Source organism: Delphinus delphis, chromosome 3 (assembly GCF_949987515.2).
Source record: "Delphinus delphis chromosome 3, mDelDel1.2, whole genome shotgun sequence".
NCBI lineage: Eukaryota > Metazoa > Chordata > Mammalia > Artiodactyla > Delphinidae > Delphinus > Delphinus delphis.
This window is the reverse complement of record NC_082685.1, coordinates 84,588,515-84,607,734: the sequence shown is the minus strand read 5'-3', so window position 1 is coordinate 84,607,734 and position 19,220 is coordinate 84,588,515. Positions and strand designations below refer to the sequence as shown.

Genomic DNA, 19,220 nt, shown 5'->3' with positions numbered 1-19,220 from the left:
TCCTTATAAATGGTGTTTCAACAAGGGAAATTTAGTTGAATATTGGAAGAATTGGAAGAACTAAAAATTAAAGCATAATATCATGGAAAATAGTAAAAACTTGGCCTAAATATTATTTAAGAGTAAGTATTAACTATTTTACATGATCCTAATTAATGGCAGTGTTAACCAAAACTCAGACTCTTTGGTGGTGAATGCTTCTGTGGAAGAGTGCCCTTAAGGAACTGTACTGCTGAGATGGGCCATGGATTGTATATTCTTATAAAAATTCCAAGGTGATTCAGATGTCAGGGTTAGAATTGTAGTCAGGCTCTTATATGTATTGATGTTTATTTTGACTTTATAATTCGATGAGAATTAAGGCCCATCTATTAATTTACAGAAATCTAATAATCTGTGGAGACAGGTAATGTAAACATCTTTGTCAGGAAAAGTCATCCTTCTAGTGTTGTCTTTTTTCACCTAAGTCTAATTTTGGCCAAAATACCAAGGAGAAAATAATATTGATAAATATTAAGTATTGCACAGTAATTCTCTATTATCTGTGGATAAGTATGTTTCATTTATCCATTCAAGCAATATTTATTGAGCACCTACTATGTGCTGAGGATATTTCTAGATGCTTGTAATATATCAGTGAATAAAACTAATGAAGAATCTCTCTTAGAGGTTACATTCTGTGGTGAATGGCAGTTAATAAATAAGTAAATTATGTATTACATTGGAAGGTGCTAAATGTCGAGGCGTAAAAACAAAGCAGGATAGGGGATTGGGGGTCTAGAGGGTCACAGGTTGGGATACAATTTTAAATGCAAGTAAAGATAAGCATCATCGAGAAAGTGACATTTTTTATATAAACAATGTTCTTTTTAATGAAAAAAATGAAATAATAGGTTAATAGTCATCACAAAATCTCTGCATGGTAGGAGTTTTTTTCTTTATCATTTTTCCTAATTTCCAAGATTTTGAAAAACAGCATATGTGGCTTTAATAACTACAAAATAATAAATGTTATTAAATAAATATAATATATTCCTACTGCATAAAATAATAGTAAATAAAATAAAATATCTCATAGTTCTACTTACCATTCAAAGGCATCTACTGATCAATTTTTACACGAGAAAGTGACGTTTGAACAAAATCTTGAACTGGGGAGCTAGTAAACCACTTAATTTCTGGGGAAAGAGCATTCTAGTCAGAGGGTATATTTATTGCAAAGACTATAAGGCAGGAGCAGGTCTGGACTGTCTAAGGTACAGTAAGGAACTCTGAGTAGAGGGGAAGGTGAGAGTATAGGGAATGAGATTAGAGAAGTAATGGAGAACAGATCTCAGGACCTGTGGAACATAATTAAGGGTTATGGCTTTTCTCTGAATGAAATGGGGAGCCATTGGGTTGGGAGGTTATACCAGAAGATTGACATGCTCTGACTTTTGAATTAGATGGATCACTGTGTTGATAATATGCTTAAGGTTAATAAGAATGGAAGATTGAGGTTGTTACAGCAACCCAGGTGATAGAAGATGACAGTTTGAGCAAGGATGGTATCACAGGAACTAACAGGAAGTGTTTAGCTTATGGATATGTTTTGAAGGTTGAGCCCTTGAGATTTCCTGTGGATTAAATGTGGGGTATGAGAGAGAGGAGTCAAGGACAACTTTAAGGTTTTGCACAGGAGCACTAGAGGAATAGAATTTGTTTCAAGTGCATGGAAAGAGTACACGTAGAGCAGCTTTGATGAGGAAGAGCAAGATTTCAGCTTGTTTTTCCAAAAAAGAAAGAAAGAGAGAGAGGGAGGGAGGGAGGGAAGGAAGGAAGGAAGGAAGGAAGGGAGAAAGGAAAGAAAGGAAGGAAGGAAAGAAAGAAAGAAAAAGAAAGAAAAGAGAGAAAAAGAAAGAAAGAAAGAAAGAAAAGAAAAGGAAGGAAGGAAAGAAAGGAAGGAAGGAAAGAAAACAAAGAAAAAGAAAGAAAAGAGAAAAAGAAAGAAGAGAGAAAGAAAGGAAAGAAAGAAAGAAGGAAAGAGAAGGAAGGAAGGAAAGAAAGGAAGGAAGGAAAGAAAGGAAGGAAGGAAGGAAAGAAAGAAAGAAAGAAAAGAAAGAAAGAAAGAAAAAAAGAAAGAAAGAAAGGAAAGAAAAGAAAAGAAAAGAAAGAAACCCCATCAGTGTAGAAATTTGGTAGTTCCAGAGGATGATTTGGACTGGAGATATAAATTTGAGAGTTGTAGATATCAAATGGTATTTAAAATTATTTGACTATAGAATGTCACCAAGTGAGAGAGGATAGAGAAGAACAGAGAAACAAGGACTGAACTCTGGGTCACTGCAAGTTAGGTCTAGACAAGGAGGAATCAGGAAGAGATTAAGAAGGAATGACCAGTGAGGTAGTAGAAAATCAAGAGAATTTGGTGTCCTCGAAAAATGTTCCAAGGAGAAATGAGTTCTAGAATTTCGGACATACCCGGTTAAGGCAGAAGAAACAGTTGTATTGACTGCAGGGATTTTCTAAACTTTTTAATCAAATTCCCAAGAGGAGAACTATAGCACGGAATGCAGCATCTCTGGAAATACTGTTCCAATCGCTTTTCAAAGAGTGTCCTGAAGGGACCACTGCGCAATGGAAACTGTACTTTGGGAAATGATGAATTAGAAGACAGATCCTTTCTTATCCATTTGAGTTATTGACACTTAAATGTGCTGTTAATGCTGAAGACATTTGAGTTGTTTACATGGACTATAGACCCAAGGATTATTTTATTTTATTCTTCACTTCTAGCTCTGCAGGCAGAAGAATCTGCCTTCTGGGGCAAATTAGAAGGCTAAACTCCTTGTTGGCTGCCCTATCTGGATAATGATGGAAATACCAAGATTTTCTAGTCCCTGACTAAGCATTGTCTGACTTTACTCTCTCTCTCTCTCTCTCTCTTAATTTATTCAAAAATATCACATTTGTCTTTAGCTATCCAGTTGTAAGAACATAAGTTTTCAACCAGTGTCTGTTGAATTGAGGAATTGAACTTCCTTTTTACTCCAGAGTAATCTAGTTATTTTCCTTTTAACAGCATGTGCTTTAAGCCAAATATAAGAATTTTTGTTGAAAGAATCTGTTATATGTCAAATATATCTGGCACCATGGAATGAGTTCCTACTTTTTAAATGTTTAGCTATCCTATAAGATAATTGCCTTTACTTTGATGTTTCTGAAATTGCACATTTTTAAGCCCTTTTACTAGACTAATACACAACTTATATTTATCTTCTCTGCATATTTTATTGAGTTCTGCTTAATTGAACAGCACTATCAATAAAATCCTGTTTTATTACATTTTCAACCAACAAAATATCTGGTTTGTTGACTAAATATTGTCTGTATTATGATTCAATAGTAATTCATTTTACCATAATGTTCAATATATTTTCAATTTTGTAGTTAGTCACTAAATTGGAATGATATCAATTGAGATGTATTGACAGCATCATTGAAGCTTTATCTGCTTTCATCATCAGGTATATTTTCTTTTTTTAAATACATAAGATAAATGTTAATTACAAGCCTTACTATCAATTACACTGAGAAAAGTACCAGACTAAGAATCAGGAGACCTGAATTGAGCTTTGTCTCTGCTGTATAATTATTGTCAGGTTACTTAACCTTTCTGAGTTTTCTTTTCCATAAAGGGAGGAAATGAATGTGTACCCATCTTGCCTGACAGGATTTCTGTGACACTGAAGTGAGATTATGTTAAGTATTTTATATATTAAGAAATACTGTTACAAAAAGATTCTATTTTACTTTTTTCTAATAGTGTACCTTAGTTCACATGTAAATTAATTTGTAGATACTTACTGAGTTCTTAAGTATGAATTGTAGATTTTTCTGTAGGATTATCTTTTGTAGTATTTCTTATTTATGAAGGCAAAACCTTAAATAATTTCTCTGAATATGTAGTACATATACGTGCACAGGTGCCTAAGTGTCTTTTCCTTAGTCCCTAGTTCCCTACCTCAGAGGTAACCTTCCAGAAGCATTGTATGCAAATATAAACATAAATTTATATTATATGCTTCCTGCTCTTTTGACACAAAAGGTAAAACATACAATACTGTTCTGTACCTTACTTTTTACTTAATATATTTTAAGTATCACTTTGTAACAGTGAGTATACAGTTACTTCTTTTTTTTTCATTTATTTGTTCAACAAACAAATATTTATGGAATGTCAGGTGTCATTTTAAGTTCCGGGGATACAGTAGTGAACAAAATAAACATTTTTTTTTTTTGTCCTCATGGACCTTTCACTCTAATTGGAGGAGACAGACAATAAACAATCATACACACACACACACACACACACACACACACACACACACACACACACACACACACACACACACACACACACACCCCTACATACATATATATGTCAGGTGGTGGTAAGTTCTTTGGAGAAAAATAAAACAAGCAGGGAGAAAAAGGGTGCTGGGAGGGGTTTTCATATATATGGTGGTCAAATAAGGCTTACTGATAAAGTGATTTATACAGAGCTCTGAAAGACCTAAGGGAGCAAATGATGAGATTGCCTGGGGTGAGAATATTCCAAGCAGTGGGAAAAGCAGTTGAGAGGCACTGATGCAGGAGTTTGGTTCTTGTGTTGGAACAACAAGGAAGCCAGTGTGGCTGGAACAGAGTGAGCCAGAGTAGTAGGAGATGGGGTCAGACAAGTAGTGGGCATTTAGATCGCATAGTCACGCAGACCATTGTAAGGACTTTGATGCTACCTCTTAGAGAAATAAGACTCTGAGCAAAGAAGTGACATATTTACATGGTTTACAATTGTTTGTTATTATAAAGATAGCTGGTGAAATCCTATAATTTTACTATGTGTATAAATAGAGATTATATGTAAGATACATTTTGGAAGGTTTTATGCAGTTTATATAGGTTTAGATGTTACTGTCAAAGTAATTTAAAGGTTTCTTAACCTGAGAACAATGTCAGTTATGGATATTAATTACTACATTAATATCGACATTAATATTTCAGTTTTATAGATTAATAAATTCTTGCTTCCAGCTTTCCTGTGGCAAGAATTTTATCATGCTGAACTTTCAGTGGCTTTCTAGACCATTAAATTAATAAATTCTCCTGTACATCTGATACTTAAAGTGTATTTAGAGGTATACACTTTATGTTTATTTGATGCATAAATTTCTAATTTATAAAACAAAGTTAGGAGGTGATAATGATTACATTATAAAAAAACTTGTTGATTTTTCTAAATAATTCAGGTCAAGATTCCTTAACATTGCTAATCATCAAGGAAATGCCAATCAAAACCACAATGAAATATCACCTTACACTGGTCAGACTGGCCATTATCAAAAAGACAACAAATAACAAGTATTGGCGAGGATGTGGACAAAAGGGAACCCTCTTGCACTGTTGGTCGGAATGTAAATTGGTGCAGCCACTATGGAGAACAGTATGGAGGTTCCTCAAAGAATTGAAAATAGAACTACCATACAATCCAGCAATTCCACTTCTGTTTATTTATCCAAAGGAAATGAAAACACTAACTCGAAAAGATATCTGCACCCCCATACTCCTAGCAGCATTATTTACAATAGCCAAGATATGGAAACAATCTAAGTGTCCCTCAATAGATGAATGGATAAAGATGTGAGAGATATATATATATATATATATCTCTCATATATATGTGTACACACACACACACACACACACACACACACACACACACATGAAATCTTGCCATTTGTGGCAACATGAATGGGCCCTGAGGGCATTTTGCTAAGTGAAATAAGTCAGACAGAGAAAGACAATTACTGTATGACCTCACTTATATGTAGAATCTTAAACAAAACAAAACATAAAACAACTCATAGTTACAGAGAACAGACTGTGTTTCATTGCCAGAAGTAGGGATGGGGAGTGGGTGAAGGTGGTCAAAAGGTACAAACTTCCAGTTATAAAATAAAATGAGGGGGATGTAATATACAGCATGGTGACAATAGTTAATAATACTGTATTATATATTTGAAAGTTGCTAAGAGAGTAGATCTTAAAAGTTTTCATCAGAAGAAAAGAATTTTTATAACTATGTGTGGTGATGAGTGTTAACTAGACATGTTGTGGAAATCATTTCTCAGTATATACAAATATCAAATCATGATATTATGCATCTGAAACTAATATAATGTTATATGTCAATTATATTCAATTAAAAAAGATTCCTTTAAATGTTCATTTTTCTTTGGTTCATACAAATGAAGTCATTTCACATCACAGACTGGTTAATGGATAATGCCAGAGACATTTTTGCATCAGACCACTGTATCTTAAGTATCAGGGGGAAAGAAAACAAAATTTCAAGCTGTTTTTAACTTCTATTTTAACTATCTCTGTTCATATTTATATGCATATTCAGTGAGTAAATAAGCCAAATCAAGTATATGGTAAATGAAATGTAACTTTTTCATTTTTATACACAAACACACGCACACATATATACATGTAATATACTATAAACCAAATGAAAAAGCTACCTTTCATTTTCATGTATATATATGTATACATATATATATTCCTAATTTGTCTTTTTAATTATGGATTTCTTAATATCTTAGCACTAATTAACTAGCCAGGGGTTAGCTAGCTCTAAAAGGATATAATAAATGAACAAAGTAAAGTTAGGCAAGAATTAAGTATTGCTATGATTAATGCAAATTAAAAGATTAATTAATTATTCAGTCATTTGGGATTAAACAAGTGTTTAATCATTACTTATTACATGAATATTTTGTACCGGGGTTTTGTGGGAAGGGTGGGTCAAAGATAAAATAGATTTAGAACCTACCATAGGTTTGGTGGTGGTAGATGGAGCAAAAGTAATTGATTTAACAATTAATTTGAAAGTTGGCTGCATTTTGACTTGTATATATCCATATATTAAAACATTAGAAAAAAATTTAGGTGCCTAGCAGTACGTAGACATACACTCAGCTGATGTTTACAGAGGGACCGAATAGGTACAGAATTTCAAAATATCTATTTATAGGTTATAATTGATACCATTCAGTTTTTTTAAAAAATGGGTTAAATGTTGATGTTAGCTTCTATCAGATATTTCTCATTTTATAAATAATTGTGGCAGTGGTAGTCTAACAGAGTGACAAAGTCTCCAGTAGTGACAGAGATAATGACTAATGAGTTATTGCAATAGAATTGTCATTCTAGAGAGAGCTCCAGCTGCAGAGCCAGACTGCTTGGATTTGTATCCATGCTCTACCACTTAGGAGGCATTAGGCAAGTTTCAGGACTTTTCCTGCCCTCATTTCCCAATGTGTAAATCAGGAATTACAGTTTTACTTACCCTTGGATTTGTTGTAAGGAATAGTTAAGTTTATACATTTAAAGCGTGTAGAACAGTGCCTGCAACTTAGTAAACTACCATTGTCTTTTATGTAGATGATAATTATCACAGAAATGATGATTTAATGTAAACGCTTATTTTCTGCTAGTTTTTATTCCTTAGTCTTGATATTATTTTTCATTAAGCATGAGTATTTTCTTTTAAAAATGTATCCTGTTAATTTTTAGATGATAGATAAGCGTGTTTGGGATCTACTCTGTATTTGAAGTACAGACTTTCTTGGGTATCCAAGGGGGATCGGTTCCAGGAGCCCCTGCAGTAAAATGGTATGCTATTTGCATATTACCTACACACATGATGATACTTTAAATCATCTGTAGATTACCTGTAATACCTAATACAATGTAAATGGTACGTAAATAGTTGTAAATACAATGTAAATGCTATGTAAATAGTTGCCTGCACAGGGCAAATTCAAGTTTTACTTTTTGGAGCTTTCTGGAATTTTTTTTTCCAAATATTTCAGATCCATGGTTGGTTGGATCTGTGGATGTAGAACCTGCAGATGTGGAGGGCCTACTGTATTGTGTTCTTTAGCCATAATAGATTACAAAGTATTTTTTAAGCAAAGTATCATGTAATTAATTTTACTTATATATTGCTGGCATCAATAGGATTGACCAGCTAATTTTTTAAAGAAAATTTTTAGTGTTATTAGTTTACTGTAAGCTCATTTTTTCTTCTACTACACTATTAAAATTTGTGTTTAAAATTTTGCACAAAGCAATTTTTATAAAAATATAACTCATAATCATTTTTTAATGACAGTTTTCTTTTAGAGTAAAAAAAAAATCCTAAATGGCATTATATTTTATAATTATTCATTCCTAAAATAACATTTTTCTTTTAAGTTTGCAATTATGGAAAATTCAATTAACAGTTTTTAATACTTATATTGCCTTTTAAAAATAACTCTCTTTGTTGTCAATTTATGCCATACCATTATTTATTCATTCTGTCAGTTGAAACCAGTTTTTCTTTATACCTCATTGATTTCCTTCTCTCAGTATTATTTAAAGGCTCTCTTTTTATCAGCAGGGCAGGGTGGAGAAAATGTGGAAACTTGAGTCAAATTGTCATGCGTTTCATTACCTTTAAGTAAATTTTTACCCCCCTAAACCTCAGTTTCTTCATCTGTAAAATATGGTTAGTAATACGCACCTCAGAGGATTGTTATTAGGACTAAATGAGTGATGCAAATGCAAAGGCACATTATAGAGCCCAGACATAGGAAGGTGCTTAGTACGCATTTGGTTTTTGTCCCCGTTCTTTTCCCTCTCCTCTCCATTTCTCTTTTTCCTCCTTTCTTCTGTCTCTTGCACCTTTGTCCCCATTTCTCCTCTTCCCTCCTCTGCCTTCTTATTAAACACAATTAACCAACTTCTATGAATATCTATTGTGTGCCATGGATGGAGACGTCCTGGAGTAAAAGAGAGTCTCTGTACTCAAAAATCTACATTCAGCAGGCAGAAAGTTGCAATAAATAATTGATTAACAAGAAAACATCAGTGCTGTGATGAAATTGATCATTAATATTCCTCAGGCTTTAGCCTTCAGCCCTTGGCTTTCAATCCTTTTCTTTTCTTTGTATTCATGTTATCTGTGGGCTTTTTTTCTTTCTGTCATGACTTAAACATCAACTGATGATCCCCAAATCTACATGTCCAAGGAAATTAGGAATACTGGAATACCACTCAAGATAAATATAAAAAATGAGAGCAGAGAAGTTAAGTGACTTATGCAAATTCACACAAAAAACGTTAAATGTAATACAAATTTTAATTTAACAACAATTTCATTATTATTCATACACCAATTAGATTTTCTTTTTGTGTGTTTTTTTTTTTTGGATTAACTGTTAACTGATAGATATAGTATTAACTGACATTCATTCTATGTTAATTCAAAATTAAAAAAAAACTTTGGACTTTTTTATTGTAGTTTAGTGCAGATACATTATTTGAAAAGACAGGGGAGAGATCTAATCATCTGAAGAAGAAAAACAGATTTTTACATACATGTCTAATTTGTCATAATAATTGTGAATAATAAAATTACTAAAAATTTCTATTGATAATGAATACAGTTCTTCCTTTTCTCCCATAATATAGTTTTGTTTTTGCATACCCATTAAAAATAAATCAGTAAAAAGCAACTACTTGGCATATAAACCATTGCATAAGATGTTCAGGACATTCTTTTAAAAATTTAAAAATTATCTAATTTTCTTCAACCTGAGAAAAGTATTTCAGCCTCTACAATTTATTTGCTAATTCCTCTGTTACATTGAATAGTATTTGTCTTAAAATTTATGTGTGAGTATGTTATCTTTTGACTTGAATTGAAAGTAGACAGTTGGCCTTTCATGTAGTGAAGGATTCATATATTTTTATCTCTAAAGTCTTCTGTCATAAATTTTGAAAGTTATTTTTATGACATATCACTTTCTTTAATTTAATTGAAAGGTTTAATAAAGAGAATATGTGAATATTATGATTTATTGCTTCATTTGGTACCTAATGAAAGAATTTTAAATCCTAATAAATTTTCTCTTTTATTATAGTGTTCTGAAGAAAATTATTTCTCAGTATTAATATTTAAAAGATTAAGACTCAACTGTTAATTTTTAAAATCATTGGTTTAGTTTGCAAATCCCAGACAAATGATAAGATCTCGGACTAAGGAAAGATTTTCTCTGTCAGAATGTATCTAGAGATCTTTTAGAGTAGAGGCTAATTCTTCCAGATAAGTTCTCAAAATTGCTTAAAAATCATTTAATCCTTGGAAGGAGAAATAACTCAATCAGAAAGAAATCATTTATACTTCTACTGTGTATTTAACTATGTGGTAGATGTTACAAGGGCCTACAAGAGAATATAAACAAACTCAGATCGTTTTATCTGCCTTCATTTTGAAATTTGAATGAATGCTATCATACTGATAATGTTAGAAACATAACATTTGAACAACTAGAAGTTTACATTATTAAAACAGCATAGTTAGGAAGCAAGAATATACAGATAGATTAATAGAATACTCGTCCAAAGAAGCCTATATGTTCTTAATATGAGTATAAGGCTATTTTAAGGAAAACAAAAGATTAAAAGATTATTCAGTTTATATCATTTTAGAACTTAATCTAATGCCACATAAAAAATAAATTTCAGGTGTATTACTCAAATATAAAAAAATAAAGCCACAAAATGACTAAAGAAAATATAAGTGAACATTTTTCTGTGTCAGAAAACAAAGAATTAAATTGCAGAATAAAAATTGGGAATAATATGTGATGCAAATATGACAAGGATTAATGTTTTAACATATGTAAGTAAATCATCCAAATTGGTTTATAAAGAAGGAACGCGTCAATTAAAAATGGACAAAGAACATAAGAACTTTATAATAAAGGAAATATAAGCTTTAATAAAGATATGAAAGAATTTTCAACCTCACTAGTAATGAAAATAATCATTAAAAAAAACAATTAGAAAATGAGATTTTTAACTTGTCTGTTACCATCCACAGTGGCCTCCTTTCCACCTGTTCGCTATGCTCCAGCCAGAGTAACCTTTTAAAATTTCAAATCAGGACAAGTCTGGTTATATTGACCCCCACAAGAATGGCTGCTTATAACTTTTAGGCTAAACAGTACTTTTTCTGAATGGCCTGCATAAAAGGCTTTCCTTATATTGTCTGGCCCCTACCTTGGACTCTGACCAATCAGAATGTATGCCTGTCATAACTACCAGGTATGTCCCTATGGAAGAAACAGCAAAAAAAGAAGTATATAAGGGGTAAAGGACTGGGATAAAAATCTTGGAGTAGTCCAGGGACTGACTATTCATCTAGTTTAAGAACAAGTATAGTTGGAGTAAGGTAGTTAAGAGGCTTATATGAAGCTATTAAGTGTGATCTGAAATTTCACATGTGAAGCAGTTTTGACTGGTAGGTTCCAAGTTATGAATAGTAGAATGCAATGCTGAAGTTAAGCATAAATGAGCATTGTTGGAGATGAAGACATCCAAAGGAACTTTGAGGCCTTGGGTATAAGAGTCATGTACTGGAAAGAAAATAATTATAAGCCACTTTCAAAGATCTCAGTAAATAAAGAAGAGTGTCTGAGAGGCCAGTAGATGATAGCATTGCGAATGAAAATGCCCTGGCTTCATTTATGCTATTATTATAGGTACCTCATCTCTTAAAATTCTATATAAAGCTTCTGGTGCTTAAGACAGTACCTGGCAAAGAGTAGGTGCTCGATAAATTTTTCTTCAACGTGCTTGAAGAGATGAAATCATCAGTGTTTAGATTCCGGTCAAATGTTTGACTCCTTTTCTATATATTCCTTGGCATATAAGCACCAAACAAAACAAAACACCTAGTCAGTTAATGTAGAGGGGTAAATTATTCTAGAATATGTTCTAGAAAGTAATAAATTCCTTAGCACTGATGGAAAGGAAAGGATACAGAGAAATAGCTTTAGCTAGCATATTCATCACTTATAGGTAGGCAAAATCAGAAACTCAGTATGCTGTGTCATTTAAGTAGGGTCAGGATGCACTGGGTTCTCAAAAATATCTTAACCACCACAACCGCTTTAGGAAAATTATTTGGCAATATCTACTAAAGGATATGGGCACACCCTGTGACCCAGAAATGAATACATATGTTCCGCAAAAGACATGTATAAGAATATACACAGGAGCACTATTTATAATAGACTGAAACTGGAAACTGCCAAATGTCAATCAACAATGGAATAGATAAACTGTGGGATATGTACCCAGTGAAATTGTCTGCAGTTATAAGAATGAACAAATTACAGTTATATACAGCAGTATGGGTGAAACTTACAAACATCATGTTGAGTGAAAGATACCAGACGTTACATAATCTGTGATTCCACTTATATAGAGTTCAAAAGGAGGCAAAAGTAATCTATGATATATTGGAAGTTAGGATAGGGTTTACCCTTGGTGAGATGAGGGAAGGACTGAAAGGGGCACACAGGGGACTTCTGGAGTGGGAAATGACTTGTATTTTGATCCATCTCCTAGTTACCAGGATATTTTCAGTCTGAAAATTCATAAACTGTACACTTTTGATTTGTACACTTTGCTGAATGTATCTTGTACTTCAATTAAGAATTTCAGAAAAAAAATTTGCTCTAATTAAGCGTGGGACCAAAATGAAGGCATGTTCCACTGTGTGTGTGTGTGTGTGTGTGTGTGTGTGTGTGTGTGTGTTAGTTTGTGTCTGTGTGTTGGGCTGTTCATGGCTGTCCTTTCAGAATTACTTGGGACGAGGAGGGGCTTTTTCAACTACACAGGCCATACTTCTGTCTCTCTGTCAACCCTCTTCCTTCACCTTCTTCCTTCCCATATTATATTTCCTCCATGGACTACATTTCTCCCTACCTTTCTCTTTTACTAACAAGCCATAGTTAACTATAATGCATGCTGTGAAAGTGTTGCATCCTTCAGGTCTCTTGGGGTTGAAAAAATTTTGAGAACTATTAGACAAAGGAGTTTGTCTTAAAGAACTCTTTTAAATTCCGAATGCCTCTTGTGAAAGTAGCTTATTAAGCATTGTAAGATAATAATATGTACCTCAAATCAGGAGCTTGGGGAGCTAAAGAGAGTGTCAGTTACCCCAAAACTGGGTAGTGCAAGCATGTTGATTCTGACTTTTCACTGGTTATTTAACTCACCAAGAGAAAGTGTCTTTGTACTTTCTAGCAGTTGATGACAGCATACAATTTAGAGGTCTCACTTTAATTTAGTGGCCACTTATTATAATTTGAAAATTGTGCTGGGGAATTAGATCATAATTATTTCTATTTTGAAAGATAGACCATGCTTTTACAATGATGGAATAATTTGTGCAGATACTAAAGATATTTGGTATGTGAGCAGTAAAACAAACATGGACTGGCCATACCATGAAAAAACGCTGATCTATTGTTTTCCATGGGAATTTGAAAGCCTGATTTAATTTTTGTCTGCCATTCTTATAGGCTTCTTGGATGATTTTTAGGGATGCTGCCTCTTTCTTGTCTCCCAAAGTCAGAAAGTCAGAGACAGCTTGACTTCTTGCTCTGTGGATGTACAATGTGATTTGGGATTAGAATGTTAAAAACCAAAGAACACAGGAAACCTTCCTCTGTCCTTCTATTTTTCCATAGAGTTCTTCAGCTGATTGACAGGAAGTGAAAAAGAGCTGATGCTTTAAGCTTCAGCTGTATCACTTCTAAGAAAGGCAGCCTAGTAGAATGACCATGCCTGGGGGTCTGAAGATTGCAGAGAGCATGATGTCACCAGTATGAGATAATCAGGTTTGTTTTAAATTGTTCGGCGAAAAGACTGTTAGCTCTGGGAATTTGTAATCTTCACGTTGCAAGGTTTTTTGTATAGATTTCATATTTGCTAGTTTATATACTTGTGTCATTCACTCATTGATTCATTTCCTGCTTTAGTCCTCAGAGTATTTGAGGTAGCTAATGATGACAAAATACAGCAAAATACAAATAAAAAAATAAAATCAGCACCAGGAAAAATGGAGGTTGTAACAGATATCAAGACTGGAGGAAAAGCTATGTAGGTCATAGCTTGGATGGTTACTACAGTAGAGCTATTATTTTGTGTCTAAGCTTCCCAAAGGCCAAAATGAAAGGGATGATAAAGTCATGTATTAGTTACTGTTAAATAAAAGAAGGCATGTCCCATTGCAGGGGAAGCAAAGCTTTTCATTGTATTTAGCTCTAATAGAATTTCTTACTGGAGGCTTTGACATTGACTTTTGCAGTGACAGTGCCCTTGACAATATCACTACAGCTCATGCTGGAAGAAGATTCATAAGGCCATCTCTTTCAGAATCTAGAATCCCTCAGTGGAAGTGGAGGCCATAACACCAAAATCAGTCCATGGAGGTCTAAGAATACAGCTGTATGTAAACGGAGTTCATCCAAGAATATAATCTAGATTTAGAATAATTAATGAACTTGGATGTGATTCTAATGATTCTGTCTTAGTACTATTTTTCTCAGCTGCAGTTAGGTTATACAGTGGATCATTATTTTCCCTGGGAAAAGTTTTCAACTGCAGGTATTTTATACTTGTTTGCAGGTGGATCTGTAAGATTAGAAGGATTTACTAGTAAATTAGCTGATTTTTAAAAATTGTTGAAGACCTATATTTTAAATTATTGGAAATATTTTATATATGTAAAATAATTTTGTTATGTTGTGAAAACATAACTCCCATAACATTATTCAAAGCTTGCCCCTTGTTAGGATTAAAAAACATTATTGATGATTAAAGGGAAATTGTCAGTGTTAAACTTCAACTTTTGCTTGCAATTTTCATGATAAATTGTGATAATTATGATGTCTCACTATTTTCTAGTTGATTATTCTTAATTTAACTTTGTAGATTTGTTTGTTGGGTTTATGTATAATTACTCTATCGATTTTAAAGATAAGTAAAGAGTGCTGAAAATCTCACTATTATATGAAATGTTCCATTTTGGAGAATTTTTCTAAACAAACTTTTTAATATCTATTACAATTCAAAATTTAAAATTTCCTAAAGGATTATTCTTTGAGAGACAGTGGATTTGATTCATTAACATCTGGCCATATAAAGCCTCAAATGTTAGGTTGCTCCAATATGTCATTTAAGGAAAATTACTAAAAGAAAGGAACTGACTGTATGCTGGACATAAACTATTGTTACTGGCAAACAACCCTGCAAGGGAGGAGTGATTCCTACCTTTCAGATGAGAACCCTGAAACTTGAAGAGAGTAAGGATTTTGATCAGAATAAGAGCGGCAGATTCAAACTCAGAATTTTCTGTCGCAATAGGTTAAATTCTATCCAAGCAGTGTTGCCTGTTTACTAAGCCAACAGACTTATAGTCAGAGAGAACTTAGTTCAGACCCTCTCTGTGTTATTAAAGATATGACTATAAGAAAGGTCAACACAACCTCTCTGAGGTAAATATCCTTATTGGTAAAATGTAGCAAATCATAGAAACCTCATAGAATTGTTTTGAAACTTAATGAGATAATGTTTGTAAAAATGTTTTAGCACAGTGCCTGGCATATAGCTAAACTCAATAAAAGGTAGCTATAAAGAAAGAAAAAGTTACCATGATTTCTCCTAAATGTGATTTTTCAGTGTATTTATGTTGGAGGCTATATTCCACTTAAACATATTTTAATTCTTTTCATAGTGTAATACCTAAAGATAACAAATTCCTAAAGATAAGAAACTACCAGCAGGTGGAGCTCAGTGTCAGAGAATCCAAGTTTCTGAAATTGAGCTATTTTTCATCTTATGTTTTAAAAATAAAATTAAATAAATGCATATACAGTTTTGAAATTTATATGTGAAGGCTTTCTATCTTTAACATGCTTACCAAAAGTCATCACCCTGCCACATAGTTCTTGAATATGTAAAAATAATGCTTTGGTTATTCGGATCAACTAAAATTCTTTGTTGTTTCTGGTATTATATATAATGTATGACAGTCATTTGCATGACGAAGACATACTTAAAGTGAACTTCATTTAAAAAGAGTGACTTAGAATTTGATTATTTCATTCAGGAATTGGACTGATAATCTCATATTTAACTTGTCAAAACCCTCAAATCTGCCACTCTCACAGTATTCCACTTCTTAGTAAATTAAAGGTATCACCTTTAATCAGCTGTTAAAGCCAAAAATCGTGGGAATCACCCTTGTGTTCACTCTTTCACAAATCTCACATCCACTCTATCCATAAGTTCTCGTGGTGCTATCTCTAAAATATATCCCAAATCTGACCTCTTGTCAGCATCTTCACTGTGATCATCATAGTAAAACAGTAAGTTGTGGCCTGACTGCTTCTTCCAGACTACCTGTCTGCTCCCTTGCCCTTCCTACATTTTATTTTCTACGTAGTAACTGAGTTATCACAGTGTGATCTTGTGTGATCTCCTGCTTATGACCCTCCAGTGGGATCCTTGTGTAATCAAAATAAAATTTCTTATCAGAGCCTGAACTACATGATCATGTCCCTGCCTAGCTGTCCCCCAGCATGGCCTCCCACTCCTTCTCATCCTCCGCACTCTAGCCTTTCTGATCTTACTGTCCTTTGAGCAGGCCAAACTGCTTCTCATCTCAGGGCCTTTCTGTTTCCTCTCTCTTTAATGCTCTTTTCCCCAGTTTTTCATATGCCTGACTGCCTTCTTTTCATCATTTCAACTCAAATGTCATTCCTTTGAGACATCTCTCTGACTACTCTAGCTGTAATAGGCTCTTTGATTAACCCTCTACTCCCTGCCGTCATTATCCTATTGCCCTTTTCCACTTCTTACATAGCCCTTACTTCTAGTTCTTTGCTGCTACTACTGCAATTTTGTTGGCTAACATTTACTATGTGGTAGGTTTCTTTTAAGCGTTTCTATGCATTAAATATTTTAATATGTGTATTTATATGTTATTAACTCATTTAATTATGGCGTTTGATTATGTACATATGTATGATTTTAGCATCTATTTTCTTCCCCTATAATCCCTGCTAGCCCCCCAACCTGTAGCTCCACGAAGACAGGGACTTTCATTTTGTTTACTTTGATTTCCTTGGCCTTGAGCAGTACTTGGCAAACAGAGGAGGCTTAGTAAGTATTTTCTGAATATTGCACAAGTTCTTAGAATTCATAATAACAAATAGAGTCATCACATATTTAAGTAAAAAAACCTTCTAGGGGAAAGGGAATATTTTCTAAGGAAAAAATCATGCCTGATTATTCTTAGAGTTCTTTTATATGAAGGTAATAGGGTACAGAAAAATCATCTACTTAGGTTTTAGGAAAGACTTGGCAATGTTCTTTATGAAAGATTGCTAAATATTAAGTCACCATTGGGTGGGAAGTATACTTTTAGCATGGCCCAAGAAAAGATTTAAAATCAGAAATCAGAGGGTACGAATAAACAGATATTTATTTAACTGGAAAACTGTAAAGATAAAGATACCTTAGCAATTAATAATCCCATCTGTTATGGGTTGAATTGTTTCCTCAAAAAGATATGTTGAAATCCTAATATCCAGTACCTGTGAGTATGACTTTACTTAATTGGAAATAAGGTCTGTAGATGTAATCAAGTTCAGATGAGGTTATTAGGGCAGGTTCTGATTTAATATGACTGGTGTCCTTATTAGAAGAAAATATAGACTGACCTGCAGGGAATACAGCCATGTGAAGGCCGAGGCAGAGATTGGAGTTACCAGCTTACCCTTGCAGCTATCAACAAAGGATTACCTGGGGCTACCAGAAGCCATAAGAGGCAAGGAAGGAAAGTTCCTTAGAGTTTTGGAGGAAGCATGACCCTGTCAAAGCCTTGATTTCAGACTTATAGCCTCTAGAACTGTAAAAAAACAGATTTCTTTTCCTTTAAGCCATGCAGTTTGTGGTATTTTTGTTAACAGAAGACCTAGGACACTAATACAACATCCCTTGTACTTATTATCTATATAAGTGACCTGAAAGACTGCCTAGTGGGGTATCTAGATGACATCAGATTTTTCTAGTTATGAAGAGAAAACCAGTAGGTACAGATGATCACAGGAGAAATACCTGAATTAGCTTTTTTTCTGGGCTGGACCAAGAAGCAAGAAATCTATCTTCTCTAGATTTTATATTCCTTGACTGTGAACATTAATTTTGTTTCAAGATTTACAGTTTTGTGATTTTATGAGCCTGTGAATTCATATGCCAGGCATCTAGTAAATTCTCAATGAATATTGAAACTATAAATAAATAAAACCACACAGGAAATAAAGAAAGGTAGGAAAATATAAGTAACTCTATTAGGTGTAAAACTACAAATTGTATGTTTAAAATGGTTTAGAGAAAAATTGAAACAAAGGAAAGAATATTGAGAATCAAAACTCATTGTTTCTTGAGTGTGTCAACCTATAGCAAAAAGACAAAATTAATAAATTGCTAATGCATCCTTTGAGACTCCATTTTGGCAACAGAATATTTTGGTGAGATGGAGCAGGGATTTAGCCCAAGAAACATAATATAGGTTAATTGCATAGATTTTTGGAGCAGAGTTGCTTAGATTTGAATCCTGGGTTAACCGCTTATTGGCTGTGTGACCTTGGGCAAGTTAGTTAACTTTTCTGTGCCTCAGTTTTCTCTTCTGTAAACTAGGGCTTGTGATAGAACCTTTCTCATAAGGGTTATTGTGAGGGATTAAATGAGATAATCCACCTAAAACGTTTTAAACAATGCCTGGCTTATAAGGAGCTCCCCACCCCATGTTGTCTCTTATTATTTATTAGTTGTAACATTTTATTAAATTATTCTCAAAATATAAAATGGGGCTTTTCCCTGATGGACATGATATAAAGATGAATGATTGTTATAACAACAAAATCAAAATGTATATATTTAAGCTAGAGAAATAGAGGAAATTATGCAAAGATGTAAGTCTTAATTTTTTTTTTTTTTGAAGTGCATGGAATTGGAAAGGCAAGCAAAGGGTTTAAAAGAAGAGATTTTATGTCATAATTGTGACCCAGGAAAGTTTTACTAAGACTTTTGTATAGTATGTCTCTCTTGCTCTTCTTCTATTTTTTCTTATTTGTAAAGTTTCTTGAACTTTGGTCCATTTTAAAGAATGTGCTGCACAGTACCTGAATATGATATCTGGCATCTAGTATGGTTGCATAGTACCTTCTTTTAAAAAAAAAAAGAATGAATAGAACAAGGATTTA

At 33.4% G+C, this 19,220-nt stretch overlaps 1 protein-coding gene across 7 annotated transcripts in view; it reads left to right on the top strand.

Annotated features, from left to right (window-relative positions):
* The window catches only part of FER (FER tyrosine kinase), a 468,208-nt gene that overhangs the window by 164,777 nt on the left and 284,211 nt on the right, over positions 1 to 19,220 (top strand). The gene's annotated exons all lie outside the window — the stretch shown is intronic.